General features: G+C 35.1%; 2 pseudogenes; one reads left to right on the top strand and one right to left on the bottom strand.

Annotated features, from left to right (window-relative positions):
• The window catches only part of LOC122356843, a 12691-nt pseudogene extending 2061 nt beyond the window's left edge, over positions 1-10630 (top strand).
• Positions 10631-20251: 9621 nt separating this feature from the next.
• LOC122356840 overlaps positions 20252-22500 on the bottom strand; it is a 13234-nt pseudogene continuing 10985 nt past the window's right edge.

Below are 22500 nucleotides of genomic sequence, written 5' to 3'. Positions count from 1 at the left end.
AACCTGTTAGTTTCCTCGGGCTCTGAACACACTAATAGGCCTGTTAGCAGAGCAGTGATGCAATATATATCGCTTGTCATTTACAGTCCTGCTTACTCAAGACACCTCTACCTTTTCTGAAAAAGCGACGGGGAGTTGTTGACGTGTCAGGCTTGTGAAAAGGACTGTCTAAAATAGATGGGTCAAGTAGTTTTGTCTGACTGGCGGGTCTCTCGATTCGGGTTGCCATCACACCCGCTGAGCTGATTGTGTTAAAGAGTCTGTGTTTCATGTCCTTGAGACCTTGAAATCATCTTCTTCCTCTGGTGAAGCCTTGAGCCCTGATAAGAGTTATGTGCAATCAGGGACATGCGATATAAATGAATAATGTCCTTAAAATGAGAAAAGCTTTTCCGTGCTTGCAGCTCCTTGTATTTTTCAATGCTTCGTAAGTTGTTTTTAATTCTGACTGAGTTGAAACAAATATGTGGCAAATATCATTAATCCAGTTTTGAAAGAGCACCTGTCCAAGGGTAATTATAATATATAATAATTATAATATTTGAACACGTGAGACACGCTCATGTTAGACAAAGAAATTAATTAATTTTAATTTAATTTTAATTTAATTAATTCAATTTTAATTAATAAAATAGCAATAATAATCCTTAACTATTTATACAATATTTTATATTTAATAATTTAATAATAATAATAATAATAATAATTTATTTTACTGTAAGATCAGTATTTAATATTGTAGTATATTGTAATATTTGAAATATAATGCTACTAGTAATAATAATATTTATAATAAAATATTTTCTATTTTGATTAATTATTATTAATAATAATTTATAATAAATGTATAATTATTATTAATAATATCGATTTAATTTAACCACACTTTTATTTTGACAGGTTGTAGTGAAGGCCTTTGATTCAGAACAGTAAAATAAAAAAATGAAATTTTGGAAATCGATGAAGCATTACAATTTCCAATCCATCCAAAATGCATACATTTCCGCACTTTGCACTAAATTCTGTCCTTGCCTCCACAGACATTCACATTTTAAATATTAATATATAATATAATATTTACTGTAATACTAACAATGATGTTTTGCGTCCTTTTTCAACTTAACAATGGCGATAACATACAAACCTTATTTGTATTATTTTTGTTGTGTGAAGCTTTTATTTTAGCAGCTTGCAGTGAAGGCCGTCGATTCTTAACACACACACAAAAAAACTTTTATATTGATTATGTGCCGTAAAATTTCCAGCAGTAATTCCTTCCATGTTTTCCACGTCTCATAAAGGAAATAAACACATGGCATAAAGCGCCACTGACAATAAAAAAAGGCATTTGATTGAAAGGAAGGAGGTGAAGAAAGATACAAAGCGTACCAACACGACCGTTTTGAGGCTTCTTTATATGCGTCTAGAGTAGTTTTTCCGTTACGTAAGCTTCCCTTGATGATCCAGCCCAGCGGTGGGTAGGAAACCTGGCGGTCTTCACTCCGACCGAGAGTCTTCCACGGCGCTAACAAGAGCTGGCCTCACATCATTAGACCCGCGCTGTGAAAGATGAATCGAGAAGCGCTTCACAATTACAAACTCCGAGAGCACGGTGACCCTCGCTCGAAAACAAACCTAACTCATAATTAAACGAGCGGAAAGGCCCCAGGCTCTGAATGGAAACGCGAAACGTAATTTGATGTCGTTTCTTGTGATTTGCGTCGCCATTTTTAGCAGTGCGTCCGGAAAGCGTAATTATTACGTTAACCTTTATTGCTGTAGATGTTTGCTTCGCAGTGGGATTTAGAGAAGTGTTGCTATTCCAGTGAATGGGTGCCGTCGTAATTAGAGTCCAAACGGCTGACGAAAACATCGCAATAATCCACTGAAGTGCAGTCCATCAATGAAACATCTTGTGAAGTCTTAACTTTAAACTATTACTTCTGGACATATATACTAGTCTATAAGAGCGCTTTCTCCCTTGTTATCCTCTCACATCAAAACCAATATATTTGGTTTTTTTGCTTTACAAACAGAGCAGATTTTTCTCCTGGTTAGACTTTTTGGCTGGAGAAAGCAGCAACATTATGTTTTTCTGAAAATAAAGGTTTTAAACGCTTTTTTGATGGTTGATTAGCGTCTTACAACAGCTTTTCTCTTCTCAAGATGATGGACTGGAGCGGTTTGGATTGTTGTGATTGTCTTTTTCTGCGCGGCACCCATTCACACGCAGAGGAAAGCGTTACTGAGCAAGTATAAGCATATAAGCATTCGGCAGAAATAGTAACAGCTGTGTACTTTTCTCAATACTGTTCATTTCAGATTTTGGTCCTTGCTGGGTGAGCTTTTATCAGCTTGGTCTCAAGGTGGAAGTAACTTCCTTGAGGCTTATCAGACCTTACAGCCTATCCACATTTTCCGGCTGAATAACCAGGATTATTAATTTTGTCCAAACTGCGTGACATTTCCATGAGTGGTTGCTGCGGTTATTGATATCACAGACCTCATTTATCCTCGATTTCAGAGATTTGAACTACATCTCGGTGAGGACCATCAGCGCTCACAGTTTAAGCGGCCTGAAAGGAGTGAAAAGAATGTGAGTATTCATTGCTCTTTAAAAAATATATATGCAACCAGGCGTTTAGCTGCGCGTCAGCGAGAAAACGCCATCCGTCTTCGCTTCTCCTCGAGCCAACAGGCTCACCTCCACATGTGAGGAGCATCTTTGATGTTCCTCCCTTTCCCAGAGCGCAGAACAGACGGGGATCTCGTGCAGTTTTCCCTCATGAGCTTTTTGTAAAAGCTCAGGGCCGGGTTGTTGAGGAACAGTTTGAGTGCTTGCACAGAATAGATAAGTCTTTGGCGGCGCATGGAGTGGTTTTGACATGATGGTAGCGGTTTTAATAGTCCAGCAGATTCTGGGAGCAGTCTTTCTCTCAAAAAGCCATTGAAACGGCCTCGGATGAGATGTTTTTTTGGATCGTTGGGCAATCGCAACTTGCAAAAACCTCAATTAGAATGCGCAGGAATGCAAGCGCAATTACAAATTTACCTGTCGTTATCATACCAGTCGCGTTTTTATTAGTAGAGTACGTAGAAGATACAGGCGTATTTTGGCCAGATGTACATTTTATGAGCATGAAATATGTCTAATAAAGCCACTGTTGGAATAAAGCCGCTAAAAGATCAGCGGGAGTTAAAAGGAGCCCTCTTGCGATAAAAACTACAATTTGATATTAAGGGATAGCAGAGTCCGTGGCGCCATAGCGATGCAGACATTGACGGCCAATCAGAATGCATCCTGAGAATTTAAAGCGACAGGCGCGGCGTCTTGGGTGGAACATTTTAACGCTTTAAAATAAAGCAGAAAATATTAGAATGGCTTTAGGCGTTTATTTAATGCATCGTTTACTTTTAATGCAATTTAATTCGTTTCGTTCGGTTCTGTGATTTCTACCGAATATTTTGAACAGGCATTTCAAAACGTTTCTCTACCATTAAGAGAGTCCCAATATTTCAGAAACCAGTTCCAGTGTTTTTACGTCAGTGCGTTGATGTTGTACATTCAAAATGATTAAACGTATAAAAATGCACCAATCGAAATCAGCGTGAATTCAAATTTAACCCGTCATTTCTAGATTCTGTTTTGATGGTGCACGTTCATTTATTCCGTGTTATGAGCACAGATGAAAGCAGAGAGCGCGGTGTATTATAGGACACGTATTTTCATTTCATCTGTTCTTTTGTGTTTTGGGGATCAGAGAAATCTCCCAGAGCATATCAGTGGAAACCATAGAGACGGAAGCTTTCAACAACCTTCTGAATGTCTCGGAGATGCAAAGGAACCGTCCGAGGAACCGTAATGGAAAGTGATTCACGGATAATTTTATGACTGTATTGAATTATGAGACTGGAGCGGAACGTTCTCTAACAAGAAGTCTTTTCACAGAAATGTGTCATTTGTGATTTTCATGCAAGAATTTTGTCCCAGCTCAATCCAGAACACAAGGAACCTGGTTCACTGCCTCCAGCCGCTGGCCTTCAACCACCTTCCCAAGCTGAGATATCTGTGAGCAGTACTAAATTAATATCATTTATATCATATATAAATACATAAATACATAAATACATTTTAATATATAAATGTAACATATATCTTACTCTACAGAAACAACATTTTTATAATAATTATTACAGCATATACAGCATATATATATATATATATATATATATATATATATATATATATATATATATATGTTTTGTTTTTATATATACATATACTATATGTAAAATATTTTAATTTAAGCATTTTGTTTGATTTAGGAAGTGTGTGTGTGTGTATGTTGTCGAACAATTAACCTTGATTAATCACATTCAAATTAAAAGTTATTATGTGTATGTGTGTGTATATATATATATATATATATATATATATATATATATATATATATATATATATACTAATATAAGCATACAGCATATATATATCTATATATCTATATATAAAAAAAAAATATATATATATATATATATATATATATATATATATATATATATATATATATATAGCAGCAACATGAACATAAACAAGCTGAAAACACCAAACTCAAAAACCTTTATTGCTTTTCTATAAAAATTAAGCCTCAGATGTCAATTATACATTATATTGCTTTACTCTTTAAATAAAAAAAGCAAAACTATGAAAGTTATTGTAATGTTATACTGAAATGAAAATGAAAACAGTGGAATTAAAATCAAAACTTTGAATGGTTACATAATTGTAGTATCCGTAATTATAATTATCAATTAACTGTAAAGCCTAATATATATATATATATATATATATATATATATATATATATATATATATATATATATATATTTTTTTTTTTTTTTTTTTGTGTGTGTGAAACCCTGGTCCATATATATAAAACTATAAAACACAATACCACTAGAGAGACTATAATTAGATACATTTTCTTTCACTGATCAAAACACATTTTTGATTTTTATGGCGACAGGAGCATCTCCAACACCGGCATAAGTGTCTTCCCTGACCTGACCTCCATTTTCTCCTGGAGTCCGACTTCATTCTGTGAGTTTGTTATTTCTCTGGTCTGTGGTGAGTGACAACAAGCGATGGAAAACTATAATCACGGCAATGCTACCCGTTTACGTGCTGGATTAATAATGGGCGTTATGAAAGATACGCTGTCACGGATGAACACAGGTGTATATTATGTTATTATTTTGATCACTAAAGTGGCTTTGTTCCTATGTAGGTATATTTGTGACAATCTCAACCTGCGTTCAGTCCCACCAAATGCTTTAAATCGGAATGGCGAGTGAATACACCACCATGTGAGTAACTAAGGTTTAAATAACAACAATATACGGTAATTAATGCTATAGTTCGGCAAGGATGCTTTAAATGAATGAGAAGGCTTTATAAAGTAATATAAAGCAGTTTTCAACATTGATGATGATCAGAAATGTTTCTTGGCGACAAAACAGTATATCAGAAAGATTTCAGAAATTCGCTGAAAGCCAGCGACTGAGCGTGATGAAAATTCAGCTTTCATTAAAAGAATAAATTCGATTTTAATACATATTCAAATAGGAAGCACACATTTTAAACTGCAAAATATTTCAGCAAATTTTCAGCTGCCAGACACTTAAAGCGTGCGTTTCTATTTAATATTCACCTTATTAATTCACCAGTATGTTTTTTTTGGTGGCTAATTAGTAACCTGTTATAATGACTCTTAGAGGTTTTGCTCGGTCTTAAACTAGTTTTATATGCACTCTGACAGAAAAAAAACAATTAAGCTGCTTTGTCTTAAAATCCGATGTAAAAAGCCCCCTTTAATAAAATACAGTGCTCTTAATCTTGAGTTGTGGTTTTGTTTTTGATCAAGTTCCCATGCTTTGCCGACAGCTTCATTGCAGCACGTAAAACAACCTCTATGCAAGCTATTAAAGTCGGACTGGTTATGCTCGTTTGAAATCAATTTGTTAGGTTTTCTTGGCGAACCCCTTTGATCATAGCCAAAACAAAACCAAGTATTGCGCTGGTGTTTTAGTGGCGTATTAGCATAAAAGCAAGAAAGAGCAGAATGTGTTTAATGGCGTTAGCGTGTTTCCCTGGGTTTGCCGTTAACCAGACCTTTGTAGTCTACTTTTAATGCAGAGGCGCGCAGCCTTCAATCTCGTGTATCTGGATAGCAAACACTTCCTAAAGCTGGATAATCAGTGTTTTGTAAGCGACAGTTTTAAAACAAAGAATTATGTACTTGAACCGTTTAAGTCATTATCTGCTTATTGGCTTTCCTCTCTCTCTTTATCTTTTCAGAATCTCTTCAACAATGGATTTGAGAAATGAAAGCCATGCCTTCAATGGAACCAAGACGGACAAACTGTAAATGTTTACAAGTTATGAATGCAATAATCGTTCAGTTCCACATCAGCTTTTCGTTTTTGGCCATTGTTCTGCAGATTACAGAATAATGCGATATTTATTGACCCGTGTCTATTTTATTAGCTACAGTAAATCTTTTCAATACAACTCAAAACAGACAAACTCTGTTATATTTAAATAATAAATAATTTGCTAAATATTTGCAAATTGTGAGATGCCACTAATCTTAGTTCAGTTCTACTTTAGTCCTTTTATTCATTTACAGATTTATATATTAATTTTTGTATATATATATATATATATATATATATATATATATATATATATATATATATATATATGCATATATATATATATATATATATATATATATATATATATATATATATATATATATATATATATATACAATATATATATATACATATACATATATATATATATATATATATATATATATATATACAGTATATATATATATATATACTGTACATATATATATATATATATATATATATACTAATACATATATATATATATATATACATATAAATAATATATATATATATTTAAAAACTTACTTAAAAAAAAAAAAAAAAAAATATATATATATATATATATATATATATAGTATAAAAAAAAATATATATATATATATATATATATATACTTTAAAAAAAAAAAAATGTATATATAAATATGTATATATATACTTAAAAAAAAAAAATATATATATATATATATATATATATATATATATATATATATATATATATATATATATATATATATATATATATATATATATATATACTCTAGAATACACTTTACACAACTTTTCTTTGTAATAATTTCTGAATCAGACTGCTGATGGTATTAAACCGCAATATGATCTGTTTTTTCATGGTATTAAAGAACAGCAAGCATCTACGTGTTATTCATGAAGGCAGCGTTTGAAGGAGACTTTACCTTACTGATTGCTGTAATCACGAGACTTTTTCCTTTCCTTTCTCTGCGCTAATTCATAGCCTTTGAGAGTTCATTTCCGTCCCTCTTCTCTGACCCGAGCACTTGCCGTGTCAAGGTCCTGACAGGCGTGAGAGGAGAATCGTAACCTTGCTCTAGAACAGAGTGTTACCCATACTGCACTTTAACTTTCAAAGAATCATCTTGGAGACTGTTGACTGGCTGGTTAGGTGCTTGATTGATGGCGGTAAGAGCAGATCCGCTGATATGCACTTAGTGTCATTCACTGACCCGATGGGGAAAGTACAGTCTTTATTTGTCACCATTTCTGAAAGCCGACTTAGCCCACACCCGAATACGCAAGATAAGCTTTTGAAGGCCTCAAATGTTTTGAATGCAATTAACTTCATTTCACGATAGATACGGAGGCATTTGAAATATTATTGCAAGTTGTTAACTGAGCGGTTCCAGGTGCAAACTCAATTCTGGAAACAAACGTGAAGTCTGAGTTATGGAGGTATTAACAAAACTCTCACGAACTTGGAATTATGATGTGCATTTGAAATTCTCATGAGTGCTACCGTTACATGTAAAAATGCCACAATTGAGATGTCAGAACTGGTATCAACTACAAAAGTGCAGAAAAAACTGCTACAAAAAGTATTTGTGTGAAATGAACTCCAGAACCCATAGCAATTGTGAGAAAAAAAATTAGATGTCAAATTTAGAGATGTTGGTTAAAAATGGCAAGGTATTGCAAGGTAAAAACAGAATCTGACAGAAAGTCCTGTAAGAAAAAAAAAAATCCTAATTACGAGATATAAACTTCTTTTTGTAGAACTGGGGCGTGAAACGATTTGCAGTTCTTTTCAAAGTCAACACACAAAATTTCTGAAACTGGCAACTGATCAAACAGCAATTTGACTTTCATAAGTTTCATAAAACACTTCTTACAAAGCCCCACAGCACACAGTTCTATATTTAAACACACAAAGGTTCTAACAGAAGGTGATATTACAGTAAAGGTGCTTGCAACTGTGGCTTCGAGATGTGTTTGTGGTATTTTATAGTGTGTGTGTGTGTGTGTGTGTGTGCTGTGCAAAGATTTGGAGTGTAAGCAGTTTTTTTCCAGAAGCGTAAGCAGTGCCTCCTCTCAGGGACGTCATCCTCCACAGCGCTGGAGATGCTGCCTCGTGGCCTGGAGTCGGTGCTGCTGATGCTGGTGGCTTTCTCGTTAGCCCTCCAGAGCCTTCCTCCTCTGAAGGGACTGGGAGCCTGAGAGAAAGCGCCCAGCTCACGTATCCCAGCCACTGCTGCGTTTATTCTGCTCACGCGGCGACTCCGGACAGGTCGACACACCACGGACACTGAGATTAAAATAGACTTGAATAGAGGCGTCGCTAGCACTAGGACCATCCATGCCTTTTCATGTTGTGTCTACAAAATATTTCTCTCATCGCTCTTATATAGGGAGGGATCTGTTGTCTCTGCATTAGGAAATGGATCTTCCATACTGATGGTGACAACAATTTGCCAACTTCGTCTGACTAAAGTTTACGTTTTCTGACCGCAAAAAAGGCCTAATATTGCTTTTAAAATGAAATGTTTGATACTGCTTTCATTTGAGTGTTGAGATAACATACCATAAGATAAATTTGAAAGCAGGTTCAAATTATATATACTGTATACATCATATGATAAGAAAACAAGTCAAGCGTTAAATGTTACAGTTTTAATGTCAAAGGGAAGTGGCCTATACAATATCTTTTAACAAAAAGCGAGTTAGGTGGAAAAAGTGGCATGAAATCATGTTTTTTGATGCGTTTCTTTTCTAATTACAGTATAATGCAAAGATTTTATTACAATTACAGTAGATATTTTTTGAATGAAACATATTGCAATGTGTTAAAAAATGAAAAATCTAGTTTTAATTAAGTTTCATATTTATTTTAGTACTTGGGGAGTAAAATAAAATAGAGAAAAAATAAATACTAAAATAAATGCATTTTTAATATATATTATTTAAGTCAGAGTCTTCAGAGGCATTAGGTATCAGTTTCCAATCAATTAGAATCTTTTCTTTATTGAATGTATATCAACATGCTTGATGTATATATCAATAATAGATCAATTAAAGATTAAATAACTAAACTAAACTCTGAGTTTCATAAATTCCCATGATTATACAACTGCAGATGTAAAACTTAATTAAATTTAATTTTTGTAAGTGGAGAATGTTTTATATTTCTAGAGTGTTAATTCATTTTTTCTCCTGTTTTTAGTTATTTTTGTAAGTTAAAAATGGGAAAGCGATTACTTTGGCAGTATTTTTGCATGAACCAAGCTAAACGAAATAAAAAATTAAGTAAGTTGCCTCGCAGAAATATAACAATTTTAAGTGTTATGTTAAAGGAATGGTTACCCAAAATAGTTTCCTCAAGTATTATGCTTTTCCCAGTATTTTCAATTTGCACTTCACTGCATTTGTTTAATTGTTGTTAATTAAAAGTGAGGATATTTAAAAAAGGGGCCTTGAATTATTATAAAAATAGACTGTCTTCTTACACTTTTAGTTGGACCCACAGCATACTGATATAAGCATATGTGCTTATTCTACTAACCTAAACCTACACTAACAGCTTAATAATAAATGAGAATAAATAGATGCAGCACAGTGTCTGAAAGTGTAACCTTTTTGCAGTCGTATTTTTCACCATGCACCGTTGCGTTAGTTTCCAGTCCCTCGGCGAACGGACCTTGCTGGATCCACGTAGCCGAGCGCTTCGGCATCATGGACTTCTATTACTCTGATCTGAACGTGCCAGCCCGGCCGGCCCTCCAGTGCAGCCCCGAGGCCGGCGCTGGCGCCCCTGCGAGGACATCGCGGGTTCGGCTTCTTGCGGGGTGGCCATTTGGTTCATCAGCGTCCTGGCCATCGCCGGCAACCTGGCGGTGCTGCTGGTGCTGTTCACCAACGCGCTGCAAGCTGACCGTCCCCAGTTCCTCATGTGCCACCTGAAAGCGCGCGTTTCTGCATCGGCGTATCTACTCATGATGCGCGCCGTGGATCTCAGGAGCGCGAAGCGTTACAGTCAGCACGCCATCCAGTGGCAAACCGGAGGCGGGATGCGGGATCGCGGGTTTCTTCGGTCGCCGGCGGGAGCTATCCGTCTACTGCGCTGTCGATCACCGTGGGCTGGCACCACGATCACACACGCTCTCCGCCTGGGCGCGCCTGATTGAGGCACGCCGACTACTGTAATGGTGGTAGGATGGGCGCTTTGTCTAGTAATAGCTCTCCTGCCCGCCAGCCCGAGGCGTGTGCTACAACAAGTCAACGTAACCTTGCCCGATGGACATCGAGCGCCTCTATCCCAAGCTTCGCGTCCATGCTCCTCTTGCTGTTCCGCGTCAGGAACGCGCCCACCGGTGACGATCGGCTGCTGCATTATTATTCTGGCGCCGTCCGCCTTAGAAGTTCGGGGCCTTTGCCAGCGCCAAGATCGCCAAAGCGCATGGCACGTGCTGATCTTCACAGCTTCCTGTGCATGGCGCCCATTTAGTTTGTATCTCCATGCTTGTCAAAGTCCCGCTCATCACGGTGACCAACTCCAAGATCCTCCTGGTGCTTTCTACCCCATCAACTCGTGCGTAAACCCGCTTCATCTCACGCCATCTTCTGGGCCTTCAGGAAGGGCCGGCGTGCATCCTTCACAATACGCGACCTGCGAGAGCAAAGCCAACCTGTACCACATGAAGGCGTACTTCTCTGAAAACATCAGCGAAGCAAAAAGCAGCTCCGGCTCCAGCGCGAACTCAGCTCCTCGCGCGTCGTGCGGATGCCGGCACCCCCCATCTGACAGCTCATTACATGGGCACCCAAAGTCTAGAGAAACAGATGGTTTTTCTTCAGGTCCTGCCCTTGAACTTTGTTCAGTCTTTCTCTGTGAAGGTGACATGCTTTGAAACAGCTCTAACCCATTTTCTTACCTCTCAATGCATCGACACAGAAATCAGAAGACACTTTTAAAGTGAATACTGCACTGAAGAATATTATTAGTAAGTAAAACGCATCTAAAAGTAGCAAGTCACATCAGATCTCCCATGTTTAGACCTTAGATCTTTTGTTTCTATTGAACTGCCAAGCATCGGTCATTTTCGAAACTCTTCAAGCTTTTTAGCCTTTTGTTGTCGAACTCAGCCCGATCATTTGTTTGCACCATTGCTGTAAAAGATTATTTGAAATTTAACATGTTCCTTATTTAAGTTACGTATCTACGTTATAGCAACTAGGTGTTATCAACTGATGTTTGAAGAATCCAGACTGGATTATGTTCTTTATTGTCACAGATATTTGTTTATGTCACGGAATAAGCGCCACTATGTGGACAAATCCATTGTATTGACAGCATTACAAATGAAAGTCTTTTTCTTACTATGTAGTTGGCTGTTTGAAGGCTAATAAAAAAAAAAAAAAAAATGTTTGTAGTCTCTTATTATGTACTTGAATTCTTAAACTATACTTCATATTTTTGTCTAGTAGGCAAATAATTGAATTTATTTATCATTTATTCATTTGTTTTATTTTATTGCCCAGCGTATTTACATACTGCTTTAAAGTACTTTCACTTTTTATGCCCAAACAACGCCTGAATGAAGGAAAAACTAAAATGCCAACAATAACACAGCCTATGCTCTTGTAGGCATTTTGACAAACGATCGAATATTAATTATGAAATTATTAATAAATGAGTCAATAGTAAACAAAGAAATCATCTCAGGTAACGTAATTTGCATTTATTTGTACAGAGTATAAGCAACAATAGCTACAGTAATTAAATACAACACTGGATGACGAGTATAAATAAAATAAATAATACAGGGATATAAGTATTAAAAAGTAAGACGTGAGTATTAATTCAAATTATTTAACGACCGAAGATTAGTATTGCTTACAGTTGCACAAAAAATATGTAATTTGGGTAAAATGTACATTTCCGAATATAACATTTTGTCGATAATAAAAACCTCTCCTATTTGTTCTGTGTTATGTTAACGATGAGTATTATCGCCATGGGAGCCCAGAGCCGACAGGAATAAGACCAATCAAACACTTAGCCCCCAAGTTTTTAACTCTCTGTATACTCTCATTAACATTGAAAATACACCTTTATCTTTAAAACCTTTATAAAAATTAAGCAATATGGCTTATAAACAATGGGTATAATTATAATTACCTTGAATAAGTTCCTTAATATCTATTTTTGTGTCTTGCGTGCAGCATACAAACATATTTACGCCTCAAACTGTTTTTGTTTTTAAATAAATGCCTGAAATAAAACCGCTCTATATTTTCGATAACTGCGCAGTTAATAACTTCAATCATAAGTCTGTCCTTCACCGTAGTAATTAATAGAGCTGTTAAAAATGAAGAGTAAGCTAATAGCCTATTTTATTTGTCTTGCTTCTTTCATGTACTTTATTAATAAAAGTAATCGAATAATAATAATAATAATACGTGTATGACCCAACGCAGCGTAATTGGTATAGCACTAATAATAGTCGGATAAATATATAGTTTTAAGCTGCTGAATATGAGAAACTGTTGGCGTCATCCAACAAATAATGGGAAAAGTACGGCTCCTGCTGTGACGTCATGCGAGGGAGCGCGCGAGCCGCCCCGTCACCGCGAGCGCGCGTCCTGCGCGAGCCCCTGAAGGTCCGAGAAAACGGTAGAAGATGTTAGTCGACGTACGCGCGCTCACCTTGCCGCGTTCACTCGCCTGACTTGCTCCGGGAACGAGGACGAGAGGCTTTTCCTCGGCGATGTCGCGTCTTTTAACTCCGCTGCTGCTCGTCGGGTTGTTTTTCGCAGTCGGTCAGCGTCGCGGCTGGTGATAAGATAATGCGAGTTTCGCCAAAAGTCGCGGTGGTAAAGAACGACCGTAAAAGTTCAGCGCTGTTGCGTGTGATGTGGTGCGTGTCGTCTTTAAGGAGATTCCGCGTTGTTTTATCGTATGGATTTGATTTGACGCGCAGGAGTGCAGGCGGGATCATGAGAGCACATGTTTTCTGCGTGAAATCCTCACTTAATTGTTTGATTTTCTGCCTGTTTACGAACCTAATGAAATCCGTAAGAATACTCTACTAAATGTTACAGGAACTATACCAGTTTAAAGCTTGAAAAACACTAAGATTTCTTTCGTAAATAGCCTCATATATTTACAAAAACACTAGATCTCTTATTCTGAAAAAATTACCTATGGAGTTCAATGATGTCAATCAAATTTTTCATTAAATATTTGACATTTTATATATATATATATATATATATATATATATATATATATATATATATATATATAATGTATGCATATGCATTTATGTGTATATATGTATGTGTGTGTGTATATATATATATATATATATATATATATATATATATATATAATGTATCATATGCATTTATGTGTATATATGTATGTGTATATATATATATATATATATATATATATATATATATATATATATATGCATAATATGCATTTATGTGTGTATATATATATATATATATATATATATATATATATATATATATATATATATATATATATATACTATATATATATATATGCATATGCATTTTATGTGTATATATATATATATATATATATATATATATATATATATATATATATATATATATATATATATATATATATATATATACACACATATATGCATATCATTATATGTGTGTATATATATATATATATATATATATATATAATGTGTGTATGTGTGTATATATATATATATATATATATATATATATATATATATATATATATATATATATATATATATATATATAATAATATATGCACATATTTTTACACTTCTTATAAGTATATATAAGTACTTTTGTGAATGAGTGCTATATTTGAAATTATAAACCAATTAAATCACTGCAGTACAACATTTAACTCTCTTAATTGTTAATTGTATCAAAAGTTGGCGTTTGCATTTGGACAGCTCATAACATGGCCACTTAATAACGACCTTGATATGCGTACCCAAAACCCTACACATCTTAAAAGAAGGATTAAAAAAAAAAAAATTTTTAAGGTTATTAATAAGACATTTTCAGAAATGCGATGCAGATCCTCCGCTAGACAGTGATTTAAAAATTATTTAACATTTTTGAGGATTACAGTGGTGTACTAATAATCTGCCTAGTTTCATTAAAAAGGTTTAGAAACTAAATAATTGCTGGTCTGCTGACTTCTTTAGTTCCTGAGTCAATGCTCTAAATCATGAGATTTTACTTAGTAAACACTTGTTGTACCCCTACACTATTGTTGTTAATCATATAAAATTCTTAGGCTACATTAATAGGTTTTGACTTGAAAAAGTTGACTGTTTTTGACTGAAAAAACCAACAATCTAATATATAATTGTCTGTACATAATATATACAATATATAACTCTCCCCTCTGAATATCTATTTCTCCTAATACTAACTTTATCAAAACGCGGCAAACCACGATTGAGTCGTTAGGATCAAAACATTAGCACTAGTTTTCTATCCAAAAGAGGCGTGTATAGGCTGATTGATACTAAGACTTTACAAAGCCGCGTCACTTGTCACCTGCTTTGGCTCTACCTGCATGTAACGAAAACAGTTTAGCTTTTAGTTTGCCTTCAAAGCTGACCCACCTCACAGTGTTGAATGTACGATATCTAAAACCGTTACTTTCTAGAAAAATTGGATTGCAAATTCAGATAATAAGTGTTATTCATCCACAAATCAGTTTTAAAATGCCTTTTTTGCTCCGTGCATTGATGGAAGAACTTATTCATCAACTGAGACAGAAAAAGCCATTCTAAATATTTCAGTGATCCGTTAGCAAAAATACTTATATTTTTAAAGTTTTTCCAGTACTTTTGACTGCAGCCGGTGCAGAGTTAGACTCTTTATGCTATATTTTAAGTTTGAGCATGCTGTAGCCTGAGACTGAAAAGATCTGTTATTTGGTTTGGGAGTAAACCTTGTGAAAAGAATTGTTAAGCATTTAAAAAAACGGTAGTGGGCATACTGTTTGAAAACTACTTAAATTGTGTTAATGATTTGGTTACAACAGGCGGATGTTGTACTTTGATTGACCACAGATTAGATAAAGAGGATATTGCAGTAGGAAAAAAACAGTATATTGGCCGTATATTGATTAGTAACATGAACTTTTGCGTGCTCAGTTTCCATTGTATGAAATTTCATTGTGTTTATAAGCTAAAACCTGGTGGTTTTGCCATGTATCCTAATGAAAGTGGATGTAGTTAGTGTTTAAAATTTAAACAAAGCAGACAAAATAGTCATCTGTAGTTGTGGTGATTTGTACTCTACAGGCAGAAAGGAGTTTTATTTAGTACCCTGTAGAGGCGATCAGTAATTTCTGCCTGTTTGATTACAACACTAACCACATCACTTCTTCATTAAGATATATACAAAACCACTCCAGGTTTGTGTACAATAAATTTCAGATACACAAATGGAAATCCAGCACGAAAAGTCTATGTTTACTAAATCGGTCATGATAATATACTGTTTTCCTACTGCTATCCCTTTATCTGTCTGTGGTCACAATCAGCACAACATCCGTTTATTTTGCTTAGCAAACCATTAACACAATTTAGAAGTAGTTTTCAAACGGTATGCGGTCTACTACCGTTTTTTAAATGCTACCGTTTCTTTTCATACGGAGTTTAAACCAAAATAACAGATCTTTTCAGTCTCATTTACGCAGCATGTTTCAAACTTTCAAATATAGCATAAAGTCTAATCCTGCACCGAGAGCAGCTCAAAAGTACTGAAAAACTTTTAAAATATAAGTATTTTTAAGTAACGGATCACTGAAATATTTAGAAATGGCTTTTTTCCTGTCTCCAGTTGATGGGAATAAGCTCTTTCCATCAATGCCACGGAGCAAAAAAGGCATTTCAAAACTGATTTTGTGGATGAATAACTATTATCTGGAATTTGGCACCCAATTTTTTCTAGAAATAACGGTTTTAGATACTGTACATTCAACACTGTGATATAAGGTTTCAGCTGAAGGCAAATAAAAGCCCAAACTGTTTTCTGTTACATGCCGGAGTAGAGCCGAAGGTGACAAGTGACGTGAATTTTTAATAAAGTCTTCAGTATCGACCGTTTATACACGTTTCTTTGGATAAGCTAGTGCTAATGTTTTGATCCGAACGACTCAATCGGGTTGCCGTGTTTTGATAAAGTTAGTATTAGGAGAAATAGATATTCAGAGGAAGTTATATATTAGACATATTGTACGAACAATTATATATTAGATCAAGTTAGTTTTCGATCAAAAACGATCAACTTTTCAAATCAAACCTATTAATGTAGCCTAAGAATTTACATATGATTAACAACAATAGTGTAAGTACAACAAGTGTTTGCGAAGTCTCATGATTGGAAACTACTGACTACAGAACTAAATAGTCACAGACCAGCACTATTTAGTTTCTAAACCTTTAATGAAGCAGGAGCAATTATTGAAGTACACCACTGTAATCTCTAAAAATGTTAACAATTTTAAATCACTGTCTAGCTTGAATCTGCATCGCATTTCTGAAAATGTCTTATTAATAACCTTAAAAAATTTTTTTTTTTTTAATCACTTCTTTTTTTAAGATGTGTAGAGGTTTTAGTGCGGCATATCAAGGCGTGTTGATAAGTGGCCAAATCCAAATGCAAACGCTCAACTTTTGATAATTAACAATTAAGAGTTAAATGTTGTACACAGTGATTAATTAGTTTATAATTTCAAATATAGCACTCATTCACAAAAATTACTTTTTATATATACTTATAAATTACAAACATGTATGCATATATACATTATATATATATATATATATATATATATATATATATATATATATATATATATATATATATATATATATATATATATATACACATACACACACATTATATATATATATATATATATATATATACACACACATAAATGCATATGCATATATGTGTGTATATATATATATATATATATATATATATATATATATATATATATATATATATATATATATATATATATATATATATATACACACATAAATGCATATGCATATATATATATATATATATATATATATATATATATATATATATATATATATATATATATAACATATATATATATATATATACACATAAATGCATATGCATATATATATATATATATATATATATATATATATATATATATATATATATATACACACATACATATATACACATAAATGCATATACATACATTATATATATATATATATATATATATATATATATATATATATATATACACACACACATACATATATACACATAAATGCATATGCATACATTATATATATATATATATATATATATATATATATATATATATATATATATATATATAAAATGTCAAATATTTAATAGAAAAATTTGATTGACATCATTGAACCCATAGGTAATTTTTTTCCAGAATAAGGAGATCTAGTGTTTTGTAAATATATGAGGCTATTTACGAAAGAAATCTTGCGTTTTCAAGCTTTTTAAACTGGTATAGTTCCTTAACATTTTAGTAGAGTATTCTTACGGATTTCATTAGGTTCGTAAACAGGCAGAACATAAATCAAACAATTAAGTGAGGATTTCCACATAGAAAACACAGGTTTCGCGATCCTTCGCTGCGCACAAATCAAATCCATACGACAAAAACAACGCGGAATCTCCTTAAAGACGGCCGCACCACATCACGCAGCAGCGCTGAACTTTTACGATCGTTCTCTACCACCGCGACTTTAAAAACTCGCACATCTTACCAGCCGCGACGCTGACCGACTGCGAAAACAACCCGACGAGCAGCAGCGGGTTAAAAGACGACATCGCTGAAACCTTTCCTCGTCCTTGCTCCCGAGCGCGTCGAGGCGAGTGAACGCGGCGGGCAGAGCGCGCGTACGATCGACTAACATCTTCTCTACCGTTTTCTCTCGGACCTTCAGCTCGCGCAGAATGCGGCTCGTGACAGAGGCGGCTCCTTGCCTCCCTCGCATGACGGCCCACAGCAGGAGCCGATACTTGCCGTATTTGTTGGATGACGCTAACAGTTTCTTTATATTCAGCAGCTTTTAAACTATATATTTATCCGACTATTATTAGTGCTATACAATTACATGCTGCGTTATTAGTCATACGTAGTATTAATATTATTATTCGATTACTATTAATAAAGTACATGGAAATAACTTCACGAGGACAACAAAATGGGCTATTAGCTTGCTCTTTCATTTTTAACAGCTCTGTTAATTATTACGGTGAAGGACAGACTTATGATTGATTATTAACCGCGCAGTTATCGAAAAATATAGAGCGGTTTTATTTCAGGCATTTATTAAAACAAAAAAAAAAAAAACAGTTTGAGGTGAAATACATGTTTGTATGCTGAGACACAAAATAGATATTAAAGGGAACTTATTCCAAAGGTAATTATGTAATTATGTATCTATTGTTTATAAGCCATATTAAGCACTTTTATAAGGTTTTAAAGATAAAGTGTATTTTCAATGTTAATAAAGTGATACAGAGTTAAACTTGGGGGAGCTAAGCAAGTTTCTGGTTAGTCTATTCCGTCAAGCCCCGCCCCAACGATAAATGCTCATCGTTAACATAACACAGAACAAATAGGAGAGAGTTTTTATATTATCGACAAAATGTTATATTCGAAATGTGCAAATTACATATTTTTTTGTGCAACTATAGCAATACTAATCTTTTGAATGTTAAATAATTTTGATTTACACCTCCGTGTCTTACTTTTTAATACTTATATCCCTGTATTATTTATTTTATTTATGCTGTCATCCAGTGTTGTATTTAATTACTGTAGCTATTGTTGTTTATACTTGCAATAAATAAATCGCAATTACGTTACCTGAGATGATTTTTCTTTTGTTACTATTATTTATTTATTAATAATTTCATAATTAATATTCGACTGTTTGTTTAAAATGCCTACAAGTAGCATAGGCTGTGTTATTATTGGCATTTAGTTTACTCCTTCATTCAGGCGTTGTTTGGGCATAAAAAAGTGAAAATGCTTTAAAGCAGTATGTGAAATAAGCTGGGCAATAAAATAAAAAATGAATGAATAAATGATAAATAAAATTAATTATTTGCCTACTAGACAAAAATATGAGTATAGTTTAAGAATTCAAGTACATAATAAGAGACTACAAACATTTTTTTTTTTTTATTAGCCTTCAAACAGCCAACTACATAGTAAGAAAAAGACCTTCATTTGTAATGCTGTCAATACAATGGATTTGTCCACATAGTGGCGCTATTCCGTGACATAAAACAACATCTCAGACAATAAAAGACATAATCCAGTCTGATCTTCAAACATCAGCGATAACACCTGATTAAGTTATAACGTAGATACGTAACTTAAATAAGGAAACACGTTAAACTTTCAAATGAAACTTTTACAGCAATTATGCAAAACAATGATCGGGCTGAGTTGGACAACAAAGGCTAAAAGCTTGAAGAGTTTCTGAAAATGACGATGCTTGGCAGTTCACAGTAAAACAAAAAGATCTAAGGTCTGAAACATAGATCTGGATGTGACTTACTACTTTTAGATGCGTTTTACTCACACTAATAATGGCCTTTCTAGGCACAGTATTCACTTTTAAGAAAATTAATCTTCCTGATTTCTAAATCGTCATTGAGAGGTAAGAAAATGGGTTACGTACTCTCTGAAAAGCATGTCACCTTCACAGAGAAGACTGAACAAAGTTCAAGAGGCAGGACTCAAGAAAACCATCTGTTTCTCTAGACTCTTTGCGTCGCGGTGGAGCTGTCAGATGGGAGCTAGCGGACATCACGGCGCGAGGAAACTTTGGGTTCGGCGTTGGAGCGAACTGCTTTTACTTCGGTTGATGTTTTCAGAAGTGATACGTCTTCATGTGGTACAGGTTGGCTTTGCTCTGTAGCAGCCATGGAGCTCAGAAGGATGCAACGTCCTTCCTGAAGGCCCTGGTGAAGATAGGCGTGGGGAAGGAGTTTCTTGCCTGATTGATGGGGTAGAAAAGCACCAGGAGGATCTTGGAGTTGGTCACCGTGATGAGCGGACTTTGAAGGCGCGGAGATGGCAGCAGGAAATGGCGCCATGCACGAGAAGTAGGTGGTCAACCGCGGCTATGCGCTTAAGCGATCTTAGGCGTCGGCGGTCGTCCGGGAACTCTGGAGTTCGCGGGCAGCGCCGTAAATGCACACGTAGCAGCCGCCAGATCACCAGGAAGGCCCGGCGTTGAACAGCAAGAGGAGTATGGCGTGAAAGCTTGGGATAGAAGTCGATGTCCATCGGCAAGCACATGCTGGCTTTGTTGTAGCTGCTGGCGCCGTCAAGGGCATCAGAGAGCCATTACTGAACCGGCGCCCATCCCGCGACCATTATAGTCGAAGCGTGCCTCCAATCCCAGGTGGCGCTCGGGAGGCGTGTGATCGTGTGCCAGCGCTCCACGGTGATCGTGGGCAAGCGTGTGAGCGGATCTTTGCCGAAGGCCGAAAGAAACCGGCGATCCATCCGCTCGGTTTGCCACTCGATGGCGTGGCTATGCGCCCCGCGTCCTGAGATCCGCGGCGATCGCCCAGGCGAATCTGGCGCCCGATGCAGAGGTCGTGAGCCAGAGTGGCACATGAGGAACTTAGGACGGTCAGCTTACGCTGGCTGGTGAACAGCACCAGCAGCACGTCAGGTTGCGGCGATAGCCAGGGCGTTGATGAACCAAATGGCCACCCGCCCAAGCGAACCGGCGATGTCCTCGCAGAGGAGTTGAAGGCGTCGGCCTCGGGGCTGCTGGAGGGCGGTCGGGCTGTACGGGTTCAGATCGTAGTAATAGAAGTCCATGATGCGGCGTCCTCGGCTGATGTGGATCCAGCAAAGGTCGGTTAGCGGAGGGACTGGAAACGAGCACTTAGCGGTGCGGGTGAAAATCGACTGCAAAAGGTTACACTTTAGACACGGTGCTAACTATTTATTCTCATTTGTTTACTAAGCAGCTGTTAGTGTAGGTTTAGGGTTAGTAGAATAAGTTAACATATGCTTATATCTGGTATGCTGTGGGGTCCAACAAAAAGTGTGAAGACAGTCTATTTTTATAATAATTCAAGGCCCCTTTTTAAATATCCCTCACTTTTAATTAACAATTAAACAAAACGCAGTGAAGTGTAAAATTGAAAATACTGGGAAAAGCATAATACTCGAAACTATTTTGGGTAGCCATTCCTTTAACATAACACTTAAAATTGTTATATTTCTGCCGAGGCAACTTACTTAATTTTTATTTAGTTTAGCTTGGTTCACAAAAAATACTGCCAAAGTAACGTTTCCCATTTTACTTACAAAAATAACTAAAACAGGAGAGAAAAAAATGAATTAACACTCTAGAAATACTAAACACTCACTTACAAAAATTAAATTTATTCCAAGTTTACATCTGCAGTTGTATAATCATGAGAATTATGAAACCTGTGAGAGTTTAGTTTAGTTATTTAATCTTTTATTGATCTATTATTGATATATATATCAAATGTATATTGATATCGTCAATAAAGAAAAGATTCTAATTGATTAAATCTAGATAATCACGTCTCTGAAGACTCTGACTTAAATAATATATATTAAAAATGTGTATTTATTTTAGCATTTCTATTTTTCTCTGTTTATTTTACCCAGTACTAAATAAATATGAAACTTAATTAAAACTAAATTTTCATTTTTAACACATTACACGTATGTTTCATTCAAAAATATCTACTGTAATTGTAATAAAATCACCCAGTCTTGCATTATACTGTAATTAGAAAAAACGACTTAAAAACATGATTTCATGCCACTTTTTTCCACCGAACTCCGTTTTTGTTAAAAGATATTGTATAAGCCACTTCCCTTTTGACATTCACTTTGTAACATTTTAGCGTTTGACTTGTTTTCTTATCATATGATGCATACAGTATATAT

The sequence above is a fragment of the Puntigrus tetrazona genome, chromosome 13, assembly GCF_018831695.1.
Source record: "Puntigrus tetrazona isolate hp1 chromosome 13, ASM1883169v1, whole genome shotgun sequence".
NCBI classification, from domain to species: domain Eukaryota; kingdom Metazoa; phylum Chordata; class Actinopteri; order Cypriniformes; family Cyprinidae; genus Puntigrus; species Puntigrus tetrazona.
This window is presented reverse-complemented; position numbering and strand designations above follow the sequence as displayed.